The following is a 21,420-nucleotide window of genomic DNA, read 5'->3' as shown; positions in this document are numbered from 1 at the left end:
GGAAGTGCATCCGCATGTATGCAGCATCATAACTTAACCATGAGCAATGCAGCCTTTCATTCAAGGTTGTTCTGCCATCAGATTGTTTTTTCTCGTTCTTGATATATGGTCGGTCCCTAATGCCACTTTTCTGCCCCAGGTGACTGCAGTGTTTGGACTTCTGATTTTATCATGTCCAATCTGGTTCCCTTACTTTGCTACAGTTAAGCTAAAAGTGCTGATGCTAGCTCTGAAATGCAAATCATGACTTAACATGCAAGTCAAATACAACTTACAGCACAGAAAGCCAGCTAGTTTATCAGGGAACATTGAGTTGATGAGACCTCCCTTCTTGGTCTCCAGAGAAAACAGGGCCTTTATTGCTCCTAAACCCTTGCTTTAAAAAGTAGTGCTCTGAATAATGGAATGAGATGGTAGGCATACATTATGGCCTGTCACCTTTTCAGAAAAGTGGGCTTATCCTGTTTCTCAGAGATTTATTGTAGAATTCTATTGTCCAAAAGGTCCAGATGTACATTTCTCTAAGGGCCAGATGTACGACCATGAAAATTTACGAGTCGCAAATTGACGTGTACAACAGTGTCTGAGACACTGTTTGCGATTCCCAATGGGGTCGCAAATTGCATGCCTCATCAATATTCATGAGGCACTCGCAATTTGCGACCCCATTAGGAATGGCTGGCCCTGCCAGGGATGGTGGCCTGCTGGGCTCAGCAGACCTCCATGTCTGGGACTGCTTTTAAATAAAGCAGTTTTTTAAAAAATGCAGCCCGTTTTCCTTAAAGGAAAACGGGATGCACTTAAAAATAAAAATGACACTTTTTAGTTTCATTTTTAGGTCTCGCTGGCGTTGCAGCGCGAAGCGCTGCCGCCAACGAGAACTATTGTTACCGTGATGCCTCTCAAGGGAGACAGACCGGGGCACGCGCGGCGATCGGGGTCTGTGGACGCGCTTCTGATAAGCGCAGACGCACGCGCGCGTGCGCCACGTTCCGCCGGGCTTGTTTTACTTGTAACCGGTGGGCGTAGACGTGCTGCAACCAATCAGGGCTTCCGCTGTCCTCTGAGCATAGCAAAGGCGCCATTTGTGCAGGTAATTTTAACTATTTTCGATTCCGCAGGAGTGCGTGTTAAACAAGGAAAGGCTTCATGGTGTAGTAAACAACAAAGGCTGTGTATGAATGAAGATGGGAAGCGACACTATTGGGGAGTTCACTTTTAGCTAAAAAAAACTTCCCTTCGTTGTTGTTGATAAAATGCCAATTGCCCAGGACGTACCGTGACGTATTGAGATGGACCTAGCTTTTGTAGACAGCAGTATTGTGCATGCCAGGGTCCGCTAGCCCTTCCTGCTATTTGTGACAAGAAATTGAAAGTTCCAGAGTGCAATATGTAGTACAGCGTGACCTGATTGGCGACGTCACATGTGATGCAGGGACATTTCTCAGATACCAAATAAAGAAACCTCAGGCTGCTGGTGTTTTAGTGCACACGCGCGCGCATTTTCTTTGTCCAAACGCGTGCTTTCCATTGTGATGGCAACTCGTCACGCTGCCTTGTTTAGGTTTGGCCGCGCTTGTTTCACTTATGGGTCACCTTTTAAATTTAGAAGCATTAATATATTTGTGGTTTACTAAAAAAAGTTGTCATTAATGTACTCGCGGTTTACTGATGTTACTGAATCTGCTGTACAAATGTGCAGCTTTCCCTTGTGAGTACTGGCTCCAGTAACTGTGGGCTTTTTGTATTCGAATGGACTTCCTCTTTGTTTTTTTCTTTCTTCCAGTAAATCACGTTGCAACAATTACTCTATCATTTTGTGCGCAACTGCATAAGTTGCTTAGTGTTTCTTATGAGTGACTCAAGACAGAATTGACTTGAATACAGAAGGTCCCCTTTTCATAAAGAGGCGCCCCTAGCTCTGAGTGAAGGTGCTTTGAAAACGCCGTATAGTTTTTGCATACGATCCGTGACACAGTCCAAGGGGCCGCTTACAGATCCAGCCGGGGCTGATGTTTAGGGTTGTAGATCTGGCCAGGTCGTGAAATTGAAAGTGCTATCATTCAAAGTGCTGTTGGTTGAAAACCAGGACTGCTGATGGTCACTCACACGTATGGAATGTGAGTCGACCACCATTTCATTGCGGGTCCTTTGTAGGAGGTTTGTGATTGCCATTCATGGGGACAACAGATTACGCAAAGTACGGGTCCGCAGCAGGTCAGTTCATGTGTTTTGGTAATCCTTCCCCTTGCCAATGATTGATAACCCGCCTCTATGCGAGAGTGACAATGGCTCCCTCCTCCTGCCCTCAGTTCTACGGTTGTGCTTCTTACACGCTGCCTGTGGCCGTGAACCCGTGTCACCTGCTCACCTTCAGCCATCCCGACTTTGAGCCCACGGCACTTTCGATGCTCCAGCTGCAGTTTAAGTATGGTTCAACTACTGCGCTCAAACCAAGTGGTGTGTGTTTAAGATGTGTTTAAGAGTCGGGACTTATGAAGGCGTAACATTATTTTTTAAATTGTGTATTTAATATTTTCCAATTAACAGTATAGAAACACAGGTACCAAAAAGATCAAAATCACAGGCAGCTTGTTCAGTTGGTGGTTGGTGGGGGTAGGGTGGTTGAACAGGAGCCGAGATAACAATATCTTTTGCAAGCTGTTTGCACAATTCACCTCATGAGATTAAGTCATTGCCACACAACGGTGTGGATCCATCAGACGCCTGTTAACCATTAAGAATGATCACGGACCAGTGTAGGAGATATACATTGTAATGTATATCTATGGCACTCATGCTGCCTTATTGGCCGTTTCAAGGCGCTGGAAGTCGTTTTTGCCTCATGTACCAGATAATTCATTTGTTTACGTTTAAGTGGGCCAGACTTCCACACTATGTAATAGAGGCACACCACAGAATAAGACCACTTAACAACAGCACTATATAAATAAATATTTATTGCCATCATGTCATTTCCCTGTACAGTCAAGAGTAGACTGTAAATACTTTCTAGATGAGATGTACAAATGAGTGTACATTTGTAGTTTCCCCCACAACGGTGCCTGGTTATTAGCACTTCTCACAGGTTAGCTGTTCCTCATATAACAAGAGGCCACATCACAAACCATTTTTGTGTCTATGGTGGTAAGGTATTGCTTGTTGCAAACACATTTTACTAATGAGTCATAAGAGCAGACTTCTAGAAGTGGTAATGTGTGACAAGAATGCCTGCACGACAAGTGTCATGATGGGGATAAAGTTGTTTATGCTGCTGCATTATTGCCCTGTGTTGCTGAAGTGTACTGTGGTTGTTGTGCTGCATTATTTTTTTGCCTGTTTTATTCTACTGCGCCATTTATGTTTCAGTTGTATTGGTATGACGCTTTGTGTTAAGGCCTTATGTTATGCTCTGGTGTTTACTTTAGAGGCGTCAATACATGCTGCTACATTTCCAGCCAAAAGCCGTGCATGTCCTTAAAATGATTATTTTTCACTGTTAAATGTGGTAAAATACAACTCTGACAGCTCTCATGAACTAGAGACACTCGGCAGCCTAAAATGTGGCAGATACTGTTTTAAGTTACACTTTCAGGGCTTGCTTTATGTGATGTGGCCCATCTACATTTCACTAGTAAACGAGCCCTGAGAGGCCATGTCAGCCTTTCAACATTCTAGAGTTGATAAATAGGGCAGAGTGCATTTGTGGTAATAATGAAAGATATTACTAAACAATCCGAAGACTATAGAAGAATAACTGACGCATCGTTTGTAAATTATCACACATTCTTACAAAGTCAACTTACTACTTATAAGCGCCCGTAAGGTACGCCTTTGACATGTCAGCTATACCATAACTTAGCACGCGTGCTCACCTTAATAATACTACAGGTGGGAGAGTTTCCAATGTTTCTACAAGTCACGCCCCGGCCTCTAAAACACGCCTCCGGTTGCAGACAGCGCATTCCACAGCTCTGTTACATCGTCGAGCAGCGCCTGTTGAACCTGCAGGCGAGCGTCAGCCACCAATAAGACCTTTGTTTTCGTTGAGGCGATTGGCAGAGTATTGACCCAGTTGGCGGAACCCTGGCAGGACGGTGGGGCACACTTGCAGCCGACATAGGGGGCAGACAGACACCGGGCGCTTACCTGGCCAAGGTATGGTTTGTGATGATTCTACACACAAAGCACGCAGCCTCTGTGGACACGGGTAATGCGGTCCGTCTGATATGCTTTGGTTATAAATAAACGACGATGTCCAAAATCTAACGACCAAGTGTACAGTAATCCGGTAGCATAGATTAGTTGGTTCAGGTCCTGTTGCCCAGAAATGCATGTAACATGTAGGTCGGGGCTCTGGCGAGGGATTGAGTCAACTTTCTCCTTTTCTATGATTGAAGAATGCAGAAGCTGTATTTACAGTACAACAACATTAAGAAGGTTGTGATAGCAAGAACAATATAACAAGCATTGAAAATGCAATAGGTCTCGCCTTTAATTAAGTTAAAGCCATTTGCTTTGCTAATGGTATTGTATAGCAAAGCAAATGGCTTTAACTTTATAAAAGGCGAGACCTATTGCATTTTTAATGCTTGTTTAAGGGCAGGCAGTGGTCCCTGGGACCACTCCCTGCTCTTAGAAAATATTTTTAGAGCCAGTCACAAAGGGGAAGGGGTCCCGTTTGAGAACGGTCGCAAAACAGTCATACATGGCATTTGGGGTCGCTATTAGGAAGGGAACACCCCTTCCTAATAGCGATGGCATTTGGGGTCACTATTAGGAATGGAACACCCCGTCTTAATAGCAAGTCGCAAAACACTATTTTGCGAGTCGCAAAATAGGGTTTGTACATGGACCACATGATTTTTGCATGCTCTAATTGGTCGCAAACCCGTTTGCGCATGCAAAATAGGGTCGTACATCTAGCCCTAAATCCAATGTTTGGCTTTCCTATTGCTTCATAACACGTTTATTATTATACAACCATTTATCAACTAAAGAAACTACTGGATATGTTACTCCCTTTCAGTACTAAAAATATTGCCATGGTGGTATCCAGTGGTCGTTTTGTCAAACAAACACTTTTATTTTTCTACAGATAGTTGTTGGGGTGTCACCTGTAATTAGGAACTTAGTTCACTGCAGTTTCTTGTAGGTTGGGGTAGACTTGCCGTTGGAACAGCTCATTAAGTAGGCTTTACATGCATCAGGGGTAATGCAGCCATGTGGAATTCAAACCACTTATGAAATCAGCAGTTCAACCCAGTGCTTTCTTTTTCACATATGGCATCAGCAATAGCCAAGGTTTTGGAGCTATGAAAACTGCCAAAGGCCATGTACAGTGGGCTCAGTGGACATGATATTACGGCATATAATCAAAGAAAAATAGCAAGGCAGTAGCATATGTCTTGTTGACTTCCAGCTGAATTTGCACTCCTGTTTTACAGGGTACGATAATATTGCACGGACAACATCATTCTTCGGAAATAAGGATTTCATCAAATAGGAGGCCTAATCAGAATCAAATTTCCTTATTTCCATCTTGTTATCATTAAAGCAAGACAGTACATTTGGGTAATGACAATTCGAACCACTCTGCAGAGATTTACCATTGCTCTTTGTTGAAGGGGCACGCTCTTCATGAAAACTAAGCAAAGTATGAATATTCTGATTGCAATTAGCTGTTCCTTGCTGTCAGCAGCTTAAAATGTTTCTGACTTCTAGACAAAACGGGCCCAACTCACATAGCCATTTAAGAGTATGAAGAGTTGTACTCCTGTAATACCCAAGTACTCAAAAATGGCAATTCACAAACATGTGGGTGCAAATCTATGCACCGTGAACTGCTGTCTCCCGTGTGGGTGATATTACGTCTCATGGAGCGAGTTGTTGCTACTCATAAACCAAACTACTGAGAAGTAAATATGAGCGCAGCAAATGAGAGGAATAAAGAGAGATGTAAGCAGGGGCTCAAGGAGCATCAAGCAACTACAAAAACACACCTACAAAGGCGTAAACAAATCACAATGCACAAAGATTACACCCACATCTACTCACAATGTACTATTGGCCAACCAAGGTCAAATCTGCTCCAGCCCGCCTTTTGAATTCAGTCACACATCATATATGGCCACTCAGACAAACTGCAACAAAATCACACAGAAACCAATGAATAGAGGAATAATGAAAAATTTCCTAGCTAACGTAACGGAAAGTTTGAATTCTATTAAGGACTCGGAGGCGAGGATTATGCCTTCTTTCTTCACTTTATTGGCATAGCAGCATTGAAAGAATTAACAAAAGACTACGTTTCCCATGAACCATAGGGAAAAAGTAGTCAAACAAAAACACATGAAACAACCAATCCAAGTGAGGGAGCCAATGTCCAATTAGGATATTCCAAGAACCATATAGTCCCTTGTTAGTGTCCTCTCCTCCTCTTTCGGAGCGTGAAGACAGCCCAATCCTCCTCATCAGGTGTCCTGTTTGTGAGCATCAGAACCTGCAACGACAAGGATGTATTACCGGAGGAATAGACAAGTAAACCGATGATGCAAGCATTGCATATTAACACAGGAGCAGTACTACAATTTAAGCATTGCCTATCAGCACAGGAACAGTACTCAGAACTTTCACAGATAGAACTGAGGAAAAACAAGTACTTACTGCATTACGGGGAGGTACCTCCTCCAGGAGCACTGGGCGGGATAATCCTCGCCTCCGAGTCCTTAATAGAATTGAAACTTTCCGTTACGTTAGCTAGGAAATTTTTCATTCTATGCCAGGACTAGAGGCGAGGATTATGATGGTTTAAAGCTTGCCCACTACCAAATGAGCCATATTAAGAATGGGCTTGAAATAAAACCGTTTGAAGGTGGAGTCCGAGGACCAATCGGCCGCATTGAGGATGTCCTCTAAGTAGGCACCCAAGCGAAATGCTTTAGAAGCCATGGCACCTCTTGCAGAGTGCGCCCCAAAGTGGCGGAGACTGATGCCCGCTTCTTGCATCACCCAACGAACCCATCTGGCAATGGTGGGTGAGGAAACCGCTTTAAAGGGTTTCCGGAGCGCGATAAGGATTTGGCATTCCCCCGTAGGGCGATGCTCCTCCGTCATCTCTTCGTACGCCTTGAGGCAACGAACTACACAGAGTTTCGGAGAGTCTGGAAACTCCGAATAAGAAATGACCGTGGTATGGCACTTTGTATGCCAAAGCAGAGTGAACGTCACGCCGTCCGGAGTGAACACCCGGCCAGAGATATCCAGGGCTCACACATCAGATACCCTCCGGCAAGACACCAGGCACAAAAGCATTGCTAGCTTTGCAGACAGCTCCTTTTCGGGAGAGAAATCTGTTAGGTTGCCAGGAAAGGAAAAGGTTCAAAACCTGGTTAACGTCCCACAATGCAGAATACCACGGTTCAGGGGGTAAAGAGAGACGAATACCACACAAAAGACTGCAAACCATGGGGTGCTCTCCCATAGGGGAGCCACTAACCGGGACGTGACCCAAGGAGATGGCCGACCTAAAGGTGTTAATAGAACGATAGACCAAGCCGTCAGACACAAGTTGCTCCAAGAAATTCACAACGTGGACCACGTCTGCGACGAAGAGATTGAAACCCCTTCGCAAACACCAATGGGACCATCTGCCCCACGCGGACCTGTATCTCTTGACAGTACTGTCCGCCCAAGCTTTGGAGATGAGGTCCTCAGCTGCTCGCGAAAGGCCCGGGGCTTGCCATCTGCCCCTGAAATCCTCCACGCCATGAGCCACAGTGAGTTCGTGGACACTAGTGGATGTGGAGTGCCGTCTGGACTCGTGAGAAGAGTCGGAAACCGGGGGAGTAGGGTTGGAAAATCCCAAGAAAGTTCCAGAAGAACCGGAAACCACACTTTAGACCTCCACAGAGGGGTGATTAGGACTAGCTCCGCCAACTGTCTGTGGACTTGAGCGGTCGACCGGGTGATCATCGCAAAGGGAGGGAAGCATAGCCCTGCTCCAATCCTGGAGGAATGCGTCCGTGGCTAACGCCAGGGGATCGGGCCTCCAGTTGAAAAACCTCAGAAGTTGATGGTCTAGCTTGGACGCAAATAGGTCCACCGTGAAAGGACCCCAAAGGTCGCGGAGAGACGGAAAAACTGACTGGTTCTGCTTCCAGAGACTGTAGTCTCAGAAGTGGTGGGACTGAAAATCCGCTTCCACATTGTCCTGGCCCGGCAGGTACTCCGCTGTGACTGAAACCTGGATGTCTAGGCAATACTGCCAAAAGCTCGCTGCCAGGTCTGAGAGGGCTTCGACCTGGTGCCCCCGAGATGGTTTATGTAGCGGACTGCTGAGATGTTGTCCATTTTCAGGAGTACGCACAACTGCACAGAATCTCACGTCCAGCACCGCACGGCGAATGAACCAGCCAGGAGTTCTAGACAGTTTATATGTAACTTCTGTTCTTCGGGAGACCACAAACCTCCCGTAGAGAGGTCTCCGCACCGTGCAACCCAGCCGAGCTTGCTGGCATCTGACTCGATACCAGATCCGAAGATCGCTCTGCCGTTCCAGGCCTCCATATGGGCTAACCACCATTGGATCTCTCTCCTCGCTTCGTCAGACAAGGCGACTTTGTAAGAGTGCGGATACCCTTTCCGGAGAAAGTATGCCTTGAGGCGTTGGAGGGCCCTGTAGTGGAGCGGGCCGGGGAAGATGGCTTGAATGGAGGCTGACAGCAGCCCCACCACCCGATCTAACTGTCTCAGGGATACCTGCTGCCTGGCCAGAACCCGACACAACTCGTGGCAAATTTTTGCAACCTTTCTGGCCGGCAGGCTGAGGGTGGAGGACCTGGAGTCGATGACGAACCCCAAGAAGGTAACGGACTGTGCTGGCCGTACAAGTGACTTTTTCTCGTAGATCACAAAACTGAGATCCTGGAGCAGAGTCACTGTCATCTGAAGCTGTTCCGTCAGTTGACGGGGACAGGAGGCCATCAGGAGGAGGTCGTCGAGATAAACAATCAATCTGACACCCCGCGCTCTCAGGAATTCCACCACCGGCTTGAGCACTTTGGTAAAGCACCAGGGTGCGGAAGAGAGCCCGAAAGGAAGGGCTGCGAACTCGTAAAACCGGTGGCGCCATGTAAACTACAGAAAACGGCGGTGAGGTGGAAAAACCGGAATCACCAGATAAGCGTCCTTGAGGTCTAAGCAGACCATACAATCGAGAGGGCGAAGGACATCCCGAAGGAGGTGAATCCCCTCCATTTTGAAATGGCGGTAAACCAGCCATCCATTGAATTCACTCAGATTTATGACAGGCCTCTTACCCCCGTCGGTCTTGTCTACCAAAAAGATGTTGCTGAGAAACCCGTGGGGGTGGGGGGAAGTAAGGGAGATGGCGCCTTTGTAGAGGAGGGATGCCACCTCCTCATCCATGAGGGCTGCATCTTGTGTTGAAAAATAAATGGGACGTGGAGGGACTCGTTGCACTGGGTTCCCTATGAACTCTATATGAAACCCTCTCACCATCTGAAGAACCCACGCATCGTGCGTGATGGTCAACCATGCCTGGTAACAGCTTGCCAAACACCCCCCTATGCTTTGTGGGGAAAAAGGGAGAACACTCACCAGAGTTTGAGTTGGACGCTCCTCCCCTGAAGCCTCTGCCTTTGCCACAGCGTCCTCTTGTGGGGTAGAAATTCCCGAACTTGGACTGATCCTGGTATTGTCCGGGGCCTATTTGGTTGGTCTGATGGTTCTGACGACCGGTCGAGCGGTCCCTGCCTCGACCGGCCCCTCGAAAAACACGGGGGAACAATTTCTTGATCATAGACTGGGCCCTGTCTAGAGAGGTAAAAGTATTTACGAATTTACCCAGCTCCTTTATGAAGGGTTCGCCGAATAGGCCCCCTTGGGCAATGGCGCCCGCCTCTGAATCCGCCAGGTCACCAAGTTTCGGGTCGATCTTTATTAGGAGGGACCGGCGGCGTTCGGTGGAAAGGGCACAATTGGCATTGCCCCAAAATATTACCACACGCTGAGCCCAACTGGACAGGGTTTCTGGGGAGATTATAGAGCCCGACGCCTTAGCCACTTCAGCCATATCAAGGATCTTAGTGACGGGGCCCAGGACGTCCAGGAGCTCTTCCTGGCACGCCCTCCAGGATCTGTCAATGCCCTTTTTGGGGTCTCTAATGAATTTTTGCAGGTACGTTGACATCCGGGGATCAATTTCCGGAGTATGGGCTACCTTCCCCTCAAGAGATGGGCGGGGACATTCAGCCCGAAGGCAGTTGCAAGCCTCCTTCTCAAGCGGGCGTTGGATATGCTCTGCGACATACATCGTGACTTTCTCAGCCGGGACCCAGTCCGAAGAGCGTGGTTGCACAATATCATTAGGGTCTAACATATCGGAGGTAGCTGGAGGGTTCTGCGGATCAGAGGGAGCTGGAGGGTTCTGAGGAACCTGCGAGGGCCGGGATGGGAGCCAAGGCCTCGAAGGGCTGGAGTCAGGGTCTCCTGAAGGGCCCGATAACACTGGTGGGAGGGCGGGGGCCAGAGTCAGGGCATACCCTGCGGGCCCCGCAGGCTGGCTGTCCATGAAAGCCTGCTTCAAATGCTCAAAAGCGTCAACATCTACCCCAGCCTCATGTGGGCGTTTGGGCGGGGAGGGCCAAGGGCGTCCTGGGCTGAAGTGGACTGGGCTGGCAGTGGGGCAGCTCTACGCTCCAGGTGCTGGAATGCCTGCTCTATCTTGCGGGAAAGCCTGTTCTATAAAGGATAGATAGCTTGATCCACTGCCCTATATATAGAGGTATCAACAGCCTCATAGACAGCGTCCCCCCAAGGCATGTCAGCCAGAGGGTCTTCCTCCTCCTCCGGGTAATCCTCATAATATTCCATATTCCTGGGAGTAAGAAGGAAAAGGACACTTAACTGTAACACAGCTCAGTAAAGGTGGAAACACCAGGCCGGTACTGCAGGCCTCAAGCAAAGCTGGGTGTCAGCTAAAGTATGGGTGGCAGTAACACCACCATTTTCACGGGGTTTCTAGACCCAGGGGACAATTGCTGGTTGGAAAAACAGTATATAAATGTGTAACAAAGGAAAAAACCCCAGCCGGGGAAAGAGAATGCTGGGCTGGGACACGTCCCCCTTGTGTGAGGCCTTATGGCCGGTACGAGACCTCAGCGAGGCGTCAACGACAGCTATACTGACTCGTATTCCCGTTAATAACTTGAAAGGGAAGCGAACGTAACAGAAAACTGACAGCGAACGTGTATGTGGCCCGCTGCCGTGTACAGACCGTTAACGGCGTTCACCTCAGCACCAGCGGCTCCTGACTGAAGCGCGTGAGTCGCTGGAATGTTGGAGACAATCCAGCGGCGCGACACGCCTTCCACCGCCTCCCGCGCCACCAGGCGGCGGGAGGACCTCGGAGCCAGAACAACCAGCAGTGCGCCGAGTAGGAACGGGAAACCTGTTCCCGCGCCGATCCGGAAACAATAGAAAAGGCGTAATGGAAGCGCGACCAACAAAGAAAATGAAACAGCGCGCCATATATAAAAAATTGACTCACCGCTAAATAATCAACACACAGCGCTCGCACTCTAACCAAGCGGCGCTGACACAGATCACAATGTAACCAAGCGTGCGCATATGAACTTGAAACCACAGCAAATACAATACAACCAGGACTAAGCACCCAAACAGTTAAAAAAAACTGAAGAGAACTTATCTGGCTGCGCAGTAGCGAAGAAAGAGGAGGAGAGGACACTAACAAGGGACTATATGGTTCTTGGAATACCCTGATTGGACATTGGCTCCCTCTCTTGGATTGGTTGTTTCATGTGTTTTCGTTTGACTACTTTCTCTCTATGGTTCATGGGAAACGTAGTCTTTTGTTAATTTTTTCAATGCTGCTATGCCAATAAGGTGAAGAAAGAAGGCATATCCCTCACCTCCAGTCCTGACATAGAACTACCAGCACAAGGGAACATTTTGTACATTAATAACACCTACACTCACACAGTACACCTATCACGTGCTCACAACAGATGTCCAATTGTAAGCAATTTAAAATTATTTAAAAAAAATTAAATTAAGAAACACAGTACTCTTATCTCAGGTGACACCAGTTGCACAATACCACACAGAAACAAGACCTAAAAAGTCATGTCTGATTCCCCTCTCAGAAATATAAAAAAATCTGTAAAAGTGCTCTCTATGTAATGTCTCCGAAAATCACAGTCAATGCTGATATCATCTGCTCACACAGCATCACCCTCCACTTGCTACTCACAGAGAAATGTGCCTAACACACTTAAATAGACAATAACAAGCCTTACAAATACACTTTTCCCAAATACTCATTTCCCATTGCTTATTTCCAAATGCTATTATGAAACCTCATGTATACTAATAAAGCGTTGATCCAAAATAAGGTAAAGTATGATTTGTTGTGGTAGTTGTAGAGCTTGATGCTCCCTGAGGTAGTTAAAAGTGAAACATAGATGTCATTTTGTGGGGATATTTTTGGTAGAAATTGAGAGAAAGGGATTTGAAATTGTCTTTTAGAAAGAGAACTAGCTGTAAATGGTGGACTGTATGAGTAATAACTCAATAAAAACTGTTAAAATAATCTTCCTTATGTTGACTATTAAAGGCTAATAACTAATAGAAATCAGTGATAAGGTGCATAAATAAAATATCAGCTGTAGCCAACTGGAATTGTCACAGCATAACAGAGCAACAAATTGCGCAACTACGAGTATCAATTGTGAACATATGTGATATGTGTTTGTGGGGAGTACCATGTGACTTAACATTGAAGACATGGAGAAAGGTATGGAATGCTGTTAGAGGTTAGCAAGATACATTGTTGTTTGTGTGCATCGACTTCAAATATTTGAGTGCTTTGGAGCCTTCATGGACTGTTTGTTAAAAGTTACAATGCAATGAAACTTTCACTTTCTAACGCTTACTGTCAGGAGTAGCTTATATTTTTCAAGTTAATTTCACTTTCCATCAACTACAAAAACTGAATGAGTGAAGGAAAATCTGAATGGGACGTAAAGTCACTAAGTACAGACTCCATCTTGAGCAGGCAGAGACTCAATTTTTCTGTTTTTGCCTGATCATAGGCATGACTATGTTTTACTCAGATGTTGTCTGTCCTTATACTTCCAAGAACCTGTGAAAGTGTCAAGTCAGTCAGACAATGATGTTGATAAGACACCTGATGCGCAGACAGTGACATCGATAAGACACCTGATGCGACATCAGTCTGGGACAAGTGCCTTGATATCTCTTGGCTCTAGACTTGCCAGAACAGGTAAACATCCAGCTGTTAGAGAGTTTCTCTCCTCGGGAGATGTTGAAGCACTGCTACGTACCGTACAATCTGGCTCACCCCTAGATATTATCCCGGCCAAAGTCGCAGCCTCCTTGTCCTATCAACTTTCTCCATCTATAGAGTTTCACCTCAATCTCTCTTTGAGAGAGGGTCACGTTCCTCTGTAATGGAAAGCAGCACAGGTTATGCCTATCCACAAGAACTCCCAAGGCTCCTATGACTGATCTCTCCAATCTCTATCCCATCTTGCTTCTCCCTCTCCTGAGCAAACTACTAGAGAAACACATCAACAAACATCTGTCTGACCATGTCGAACTCACTGGTAGTTTAGATCCTTCCCAGTCAGGCTTTAGGCTCAAATACAACAACGAATCAGCCCTGCTAGCGGTCACCAATAATATTAGGATAACCCTAGACAGGGGCCAATCCACGATTCTGGTGCTGTTAGACCTTTCTGCCGCGTTCGACACGGTCTCACATGAAATATTGCTCAGGAGACTGGAAGACACTGGACTCAGAGACTCTGCCTTTCAGTGGATGACGAGCTTTCTCTCCTCCCGATCCCAGACCGTTAATCTTGGCCCTTATCGCTCGGCATCTATGAAGCTGACCAAGGGAGTTCCCCAGGGCTCGTGTCTGAGCCCTACTTTGTTTAATATCTATGTTGCTCCCTTGGCCAATCTCCTCAGAACTTGCGGTTTCATTCCTATCTCCTACGCCGACGATACACAGTTGCTATTTCCCTTCAATAAACATACTTCATCTGTGCAGTCGGCCTTCTCTTCTGGTATGAAGGCTATCTCCTATCGGATGAGATGTAACTTCCTCAAATTCAACGTGGGGAAGACCAAGATCTTGCTCTTTGGAGATGCCCCCTACTATGGACTCCTGATGGGTGGCCGATGGACCTTGGCACCCCCCTCCAGCCCCCAAGTCCATTGTCAAGAACCTAGGCTTTCGCCTGGACCAGACTCTCACTCTGAAGGAGCACGCTGCTCGGACAGCTGGCTCCTGTTTTCATATGTTGGGCCTATCACGCAGAGTTTTTTCCCTGCTTCCCGTCTCCACTCGGAAGACCCTGACGCAGGCACTAATACTGAGCCATCTGGACTACTGCAATGGCCTCTTGGTCTCGGCCAATGAGTCCTCGCTCTGCAGATTGCAGGTAGTCCAGAACACCGCAGCGCGACTGGTCCTAAATGCCCCTTCCCGGACTGCCTCTCGCCTTCTCCTCCATCAGCTTCACTGGCTCCCAGTATGTGAGCGGGTCAAGTTTAAGGTTTGTTGCATGGTCCACAAAGCTTTAAACAATCTCGGCCCGCCTATCTTGCCGAGCAATACATGCCGTATGCGCCCTCCAGGTCCCTCCGTTCTGGAACTAAATCCCTTCTTGTGGTCCCCCGAGTTAGGAAGGCCAGACTGGGTGGAAAGGCATTCTCCCACCTTGGCCCTCTTTACTGGAACCAGCTCCCCTTGTACTTGAGACAATGCCCTGACCACCTCAAATTCAGAAAGCACCTTAAGACCTTTCTTTTCTGTCTTTGATCTTGTTCCAGTTCCTCAGCTTACCTGTTGCCTGTCCGTAGCGCAGAGATACCCCTTCAGGGGTCGATTCAGGCGCTATATAAATAAATAAATAACGCCACATACTAACAACATAAACAATGTAGTCTAAATTGACGTGTTTTTGCCTTATTTTTTTTATAAGAATGCGTCTAAGAGCAGCATTTTGATGCACAAAGTTTTTTTCGGACATTCCTAAGGTTATGTCAGAAATTACCATATCAGATAAGCCACAGTATAAAAGACCTGTCAAGTGACCACTTAGTAAAGAGGTTCTGTGCTGCAGATTATCGTGTAAGATACGGCCAAAAGATCTTGACAGAGACTCAGACTGCAGTGACTTCGCAGCATCCCGTTCTGCACTGAAAGCTGATACAGAGACATCCGTAGTGATCATGGTTACCTCCTACAGGGACTAAGGGAGCACCTGTTGCCAAAGGTTTGTCAAGTTTGACTTTTAAATGGTTATTCTCGATCTATGAATTTCCCATGTTCTATGAATCCAACGTATCTTGAATTCATTTGGTTTAAATGGCGGCTCATATTACAATAGGAATAAATCACCAGGAGGCAATTGCTCAACATCTCAAGAATAGAGGTGTCCCTGATACATGGGGGCAGTTACATTTGTAATAGCTGCTCACGCAGCTTATTCCTTTGAGACATTTTTCTCATGGGTTGAGTTCAAGGCTATAGGCTCTGCCTCAAGGTAGTTTCAGGCTTCCAAATTAGCAACACCAGCTGTGCACAATAGGGCATACCAGGATCTGAAAATCCCTTTTAACTACCAAGAATATCAAAATTGGTTTGATGGTGGGTTACCATAGCCAGACACACAGGAATGTCCGATTGGGACCCCTCAATAATGAAGGAGATACGTGGCCAGTACTAGCTGGATACATACCCTTACCACGTCCCAAGACTCTGTCACTCTCTGATGTGGTAGAGATCTTGAATTATACAGTCTCCTTATATAGGAAACGTATACAGTTTGTAATATGTACCATAAACTCTAGACTAGCTTTAGCTGGACCTGTAGTTCCAGAACAGGTTGCTGTACAATCAGCCAGTCTACAAATGATAAAAGATATTATGGGAAAGATGTCCACGAAATGTGACAGGATTGCCTTCTGGATTGCTCGCAAGACCAACCAATTGGAAGCGGTTTACCCTCGTATGAGAACCCAAGACAAACATGTCATACTGACTATGTGTCTTGTTCTTGGAATGGTGCTATGCAAAGAGGTGTGTGACACCTGGGGAAGCATATTTGCTTACATCTATATTAACAGGCATGGCATGCCTTCATTGGCATTTCTCCCTGAAGTATTTAAAAGAGCTACAAAACAAGCATGGGGTTGCACCTGCTCTGGATTTAAGAATTAAGTTAATGGGGAACTTCTTTAAGGTTTCCTCAATCATCCTAAGTAACATTAAGGGAGAAGCTTCAGTTGTTGCTGTGCTTCAGAGACTTTAAGCAGTTCCAATTCAAGATGATGTACAGGAACTACAGAAAATTACTTAGGAAGTCTACAACTCTGTGGATTGTGATACCTTAGGTACACGAGCTGATTAGTCACAATTACAACCTGAAAGTGGCATTGAAGATTACATTAAAGAGAAATCTGCAACAGAAGGTAGAAAGAAACAGATGGAGAGGGAGTAAAGATGGGCTAGATCTTCCGTAATTAGGGAATCTAGTAGGGCAGTGGTTCTTAACCTGTGGTCTGAGGACCCATGGGGTTCCGCGTGGCCTACTCAAGGGGTTGAAGCCATTTTACAGAATTAAATAATATTACAATAAATAAATAAAAATAATTAAAGCATATATAAATAAAGAAGTAAAATTGAATATTTTAATGTTTTTTCTACATTTGCTAGTGAATTAAACCAAAAACAATTTGAGCATCTGATTGGTGTATACTTGTTTTTGTATTTTTATGTTTTGTTCTGCGATTCACATTACAGAAATTGCTTATGTCAGGGTCCCAGCTTCCAATAATGACTCAGTGGAGGTCTGCGATTCCAGTAATGATTCAGTGGAGGACCACATGACTCAAAAGGGCTGCAGATGTAAATAATTTAAAGGACCGCGCTAACATTATAAAGCCTAAGGGGTATTGGTATTCTGATAGCTGCTCTTCACGTTCTTTTCAGGACACTGACAATAACCCAACAGAAAGAGAGAGTTGATTTGAGTACTGAAGAAAAGAGTGTAGCAAGAAAGGTGGAACAGAACGAGAGCCTGAATTCACCATAAAGAGTGAAGAGAAAGGTTTATACTCTAAGACTCCAATATAGAATAGTAGCAGGGCTTTCTTAGAAACATGCAGCTACAGCTACGGATACTGCTGCAAAACAGGAATTGGGCAAGAGCACTTCTAGACAGCATAGCAAAAGCCACAATACAACATCGGACTCTCCAGACGTTTCTGGTGGCAAGTCTAGCGTATGAATTCATGCAGGTTGTAACTTCAGATAAGCATTTAAATACTGATAGGGTTTATGATCTAGAGATACAGATTGAAGGGGATATACTGCACATCCTTAACGCATACTTCTGGACAAGTTTATCTGAAGAGTATGACAATAATACCTGAAGATGACTCGCCCCCAGTCTTTATTATTGAAGAGCCTTGATGGGAGGAGGTAAAAAGGGTCATCTTTTGTCCCATAGTACCTGAAGATATCAGGGGAAGTTACACCAGTGAACGGGCTGTTAAACAGGCTCTGGCCCTATACAAAAACGAAGAGTGGTGGGATAAACACTCTGTTCCACATATTATTTCCTTACTCAGTGAACCTCAAATGCTGGCTTAATATCCTTTAAAGCAAGGTGCAATATGAAGACAATATTAGATGATTTGCAACATCAAGGCATAACAGTGCCTTGTCTTTCACCAATAAACACACTCCTTTTTCTCATCTCAAAGTCAGGCGGATTCTATAGAACTGTTTTAGACTATAGGAATTTAAGCACACATACATGAAAATATGTGGTGCAAAATGCACACAGCACAGTTTTAATAAAGAACCTAGTAAAGAAAAAATATGAAACCACCGGGACCTCCGCAGTGTATTTTTTAGTCAAAATATAGTGCCTGAAAGCGAGAATCTAACCGTCATTCGTTTCGACAGGGTGCAGCTCTCGTTTGAACGATTGCCTATAGGGTATAAGAATAGCCTGACTTATTTTCAGCACGTATCATGGAGATATTACAACCAGATCCTGAGATGCTAAGATATATTGATGATATCTAGCTCACTGATGATCAGCTAGATGTACACCTAACTCGGGTGGAACAGATTGTAACAACATTAACATCACATGGTTACAAGATGAACTTTAAATAGTCTTCATTTACCTACCTTAAGGTGATCTTTCTTTGATATAAGTTATCCAATGAGGGCAAGGGGTTGGCTTCTGATTTCCTTCAAAGATATGCTGCCTTACAGCCTGCTGACACACTGAAGAAGTTACAATCCTTGTTGGGATTCCTTAACTTTGAACAAACTTACTTTGCACACTGTGCTGAAAGAGTGAAGCCCTTATATGACTTGATTTCTCCCACATTTTCTGCAAATCTGTGAAATCAGTGAGTGAATTGAGTCATACCAAACCTGTCAGGTCCTACCTATGTTATATACAATAAGGGACAGACAGTTCCCATACAAGTCCCACGTGTATTCTCCAGCCGAAGCCTGTTTTGAGTCTACTGAGAAAATCCTTGCAGCGGTGCAGACAACTATTTTGAAGGAGTTTCCATTTGCACAGAGAAAACTAAAAATTGTGGTTTCTCCTGTACTTGTACTAAAGGCAGCCACTAAGGCAAGCATTCCTAACGTTTGCGCACTACATCCGAGATGGGTACAGTGGGCCTCTTCCTTTGTAAAGTGGATGTGAAATTTCAGTATGATCCACTCTTCGTACACAAGCTTTTCTCCAATATGAATAGAATGTCACTCCTGCTCCACAATACTTAGCCATTGAGTCATATCAGAATGTGTTCTACACGGACGGCTCTGCTCAACCAGTGGTAGGAACAAAATAGAAGTACTCCATAGCCAGCGCAGCCGTGCAAGCTGTAGTGAAAGATGGTGAATTCGATCTGCAGTGTATCCACACAAAACGTTTAGGTGATATCACTGCGCAACATGCAGAAACTCATGCCCAGGCACTTGAATTAAAGAGGGCTAAACCGATAGATCCCATGGTAATAGTGTTCGATTCATCCTTCTGTGTGCAAGAATACAAAGTTGATTTGAAACATTGGCTCCTCAATGGATTCAAGAACTCAAAAGGGAAACCTATTAAGAATAAATATCTCAGAGGAAAGGTAGCTGTGTTAGAAAAGAAGCTTCTGGTGAACCATGTGATGCACACTTCGCGCCATCAGCATGATGGTTTTAACACCCAAGGAACTGTGCAGCTGACTTAGCTGCCAAGACTGCAATACAGGCTATCAGAGTAGCAGTCCTAACCAGATCTCAGATGAAGATCTTCACATATATTTTAACAGCAATACAAGCAAGAAGGAAGGGTGGAATGCCTACAGTTGGTTTACCTCCAACATATTCCTACACTCTTGATTCAGAAAAGACTCGTGTGGTTACTTAACCAGGGTTGGGAGACAGGATGATTCCTAATAAGCTGTCTAGATTACATTTAATCAGAAAAGTACATGAGGGATTGGCAGGTGCCTGTGCAGGGATTAATGTAACTGTAGGAATGCTACAGCAATGCTACTGGTGGCCCTGTGTATATAAACAGACTAAAGATTATATCAGACGATGCAATATTTGTCAACATATCAAAACTTCTACTATTAGAAGACCCCACAGACTCCCCTCACATTCTCCAATATCCCCGTTAGGGTGATATATTTGGACCATATCGGGCCAATAACCTCTGTTAACCAGTATAAATATATATTGGTAGCAGTTGATTCATGTTCTCAATTCTTATGGATGTGGCCACGGAGAAATGCAAGTGCTCGAGTAGTCCTAAATGATCTGCAGTGTCTGATGGCCGTGGGAGCAGTACATTCATTTCATTGAGAAAATGGTGTTGTGTTCGCCTCCAATGCTTACAGGGATGCTATGTCTGCTCTGAGAGTTTGTCTTCAATTCAGCAATCCATTTCGAGCAGAGTCTAATGGATTAGTTGAGCCTGCTCACGGCATGATTAAACAAGCCTTGACTGCTAGAGTACTAAGTTCAGGTCTTAGTTGGTACCACAACCTGCATGGAGTCCAGAGAGCATTAAATAACTTGCCTAGACAAGTACTGGAAGGGCCCACTTCTTATGAGGTGCTCTTTGGAGTGCCCATGAACGAACCTGGCCAAGATATCTTGGGAAGGTGGCGGGTGAGAATAGGTTTGACCTGGAAAAAGATATGACTTACAGGGTGTTCAAGAGGTCACAGACAAGCTGTCTACTGTGGATCATTCTGTAGCCGTCACTATCAAAGAGAAGGTTTTTTTAAATAGAAAAACTGTATTGCTTTTTTGCAACAGACAGATGAAACAGTTGCTCGGATCAACCCAGTTCCACATACAAAAGGATCCATCACAAAGAGAAAGTTTTAACAGCTGCTGAAAGGTGGGTCCCTAAAGTAGGGGATCTAATTTGAGAAATATCTACAAGAGGCGAGCATTTGAACCATCCTACAGACCACACATTCCTGTCCTTGGGATAAACGGCAAACAAACTGTGATCTTCTCTCCTTTGTGTGGTCAAAGAGGAACTGACACATGAATAAGCACAATGTGGCCTATTCTGTACAGCGGACCATCCTGCTCACCAGGAAGGATTCAGAGTAGAGCCTTTCAGCCTCCCCAGCTCGGAATGAACTACCCCTAGAAGAGAACAGTAACATCACTAGCTTAAGTACCCAGCTGGGTATATTTGAGCATACTGTGCCTCTAACTGTACACAGAGCAATGGATTCCACTAATAAATCTGATGCTACCATTATTGCAGTTGACAATGTTCAACAAAGACCATGGTTTATTATGAAACACCACAAGAGTCAGCATTGAGATGATGCCTTTTCAAGAAACAACGATCTATGAGAACAAATTTGAATTCTGCACAAGTGACTTTCTATCACCCTTCACAGTCACTTTACACCATTTACTTCTTCTTGCTTCTTCTTGGTTTTGTGACAGGTACTTGATACCACCTTGGTACTATGTTTGGATAGCTACAGGAGTATTTCTTTTCATCGTGTGGCTGGCAGCGATGACAATCGTTCTATTGCTACTGAATGGACATTACCTTCCTTAAAGAACAGTTGCACAACTTCTTATTTGACAATTTCAACCACATCTGTCATCCCGCAGAGCTCAAATTGATCTTTAAGCTGCAAACATCACAGCTTACCCTGTGCCAAAGGTCATAGCCTGCGAAAAGGTTCCTTATCAAATTATGGGACCGACTGAGACTTTGCAATTACCATATGAGTTGAAGGTTTCAACAAATAATGTGACTTTTCATGGTTCTGTTT

General features: G+C 45.2%; 1 protein-coding gene across 1 annotated transcript in view; it reads left to right on the top strand.

Moving 5' to 3' along the window:
• Window positions 1-21,420, top strand: part of ZNF541 (zinc finger protein 541) — a 1,112,036-nt gene that overhangs the window by 431,618 nt on the left and 658,998 nt on the right. The gene's annotated exons all lie outside the window — the stretch shown is intronic.

This window comes from Triturus cristatus, chromosome 9 (genome assembly GCF_964204655.1).
Source record: "Triturus cristatus chromosome 9, aTriCri1.1, whole genome shotgun sequence".
Taxonomy (NCBI): domain Eukaryota; kingdom Metazoa; phylum Chordata; class Amphibia; order Caudata; family Salamandridae; genus Triturus; species Triturus cristatus.
Note: the sequence above shows the minus strand (reverse complement) of the source record. Positions and strands in the feature narration are given on the sequence as shown.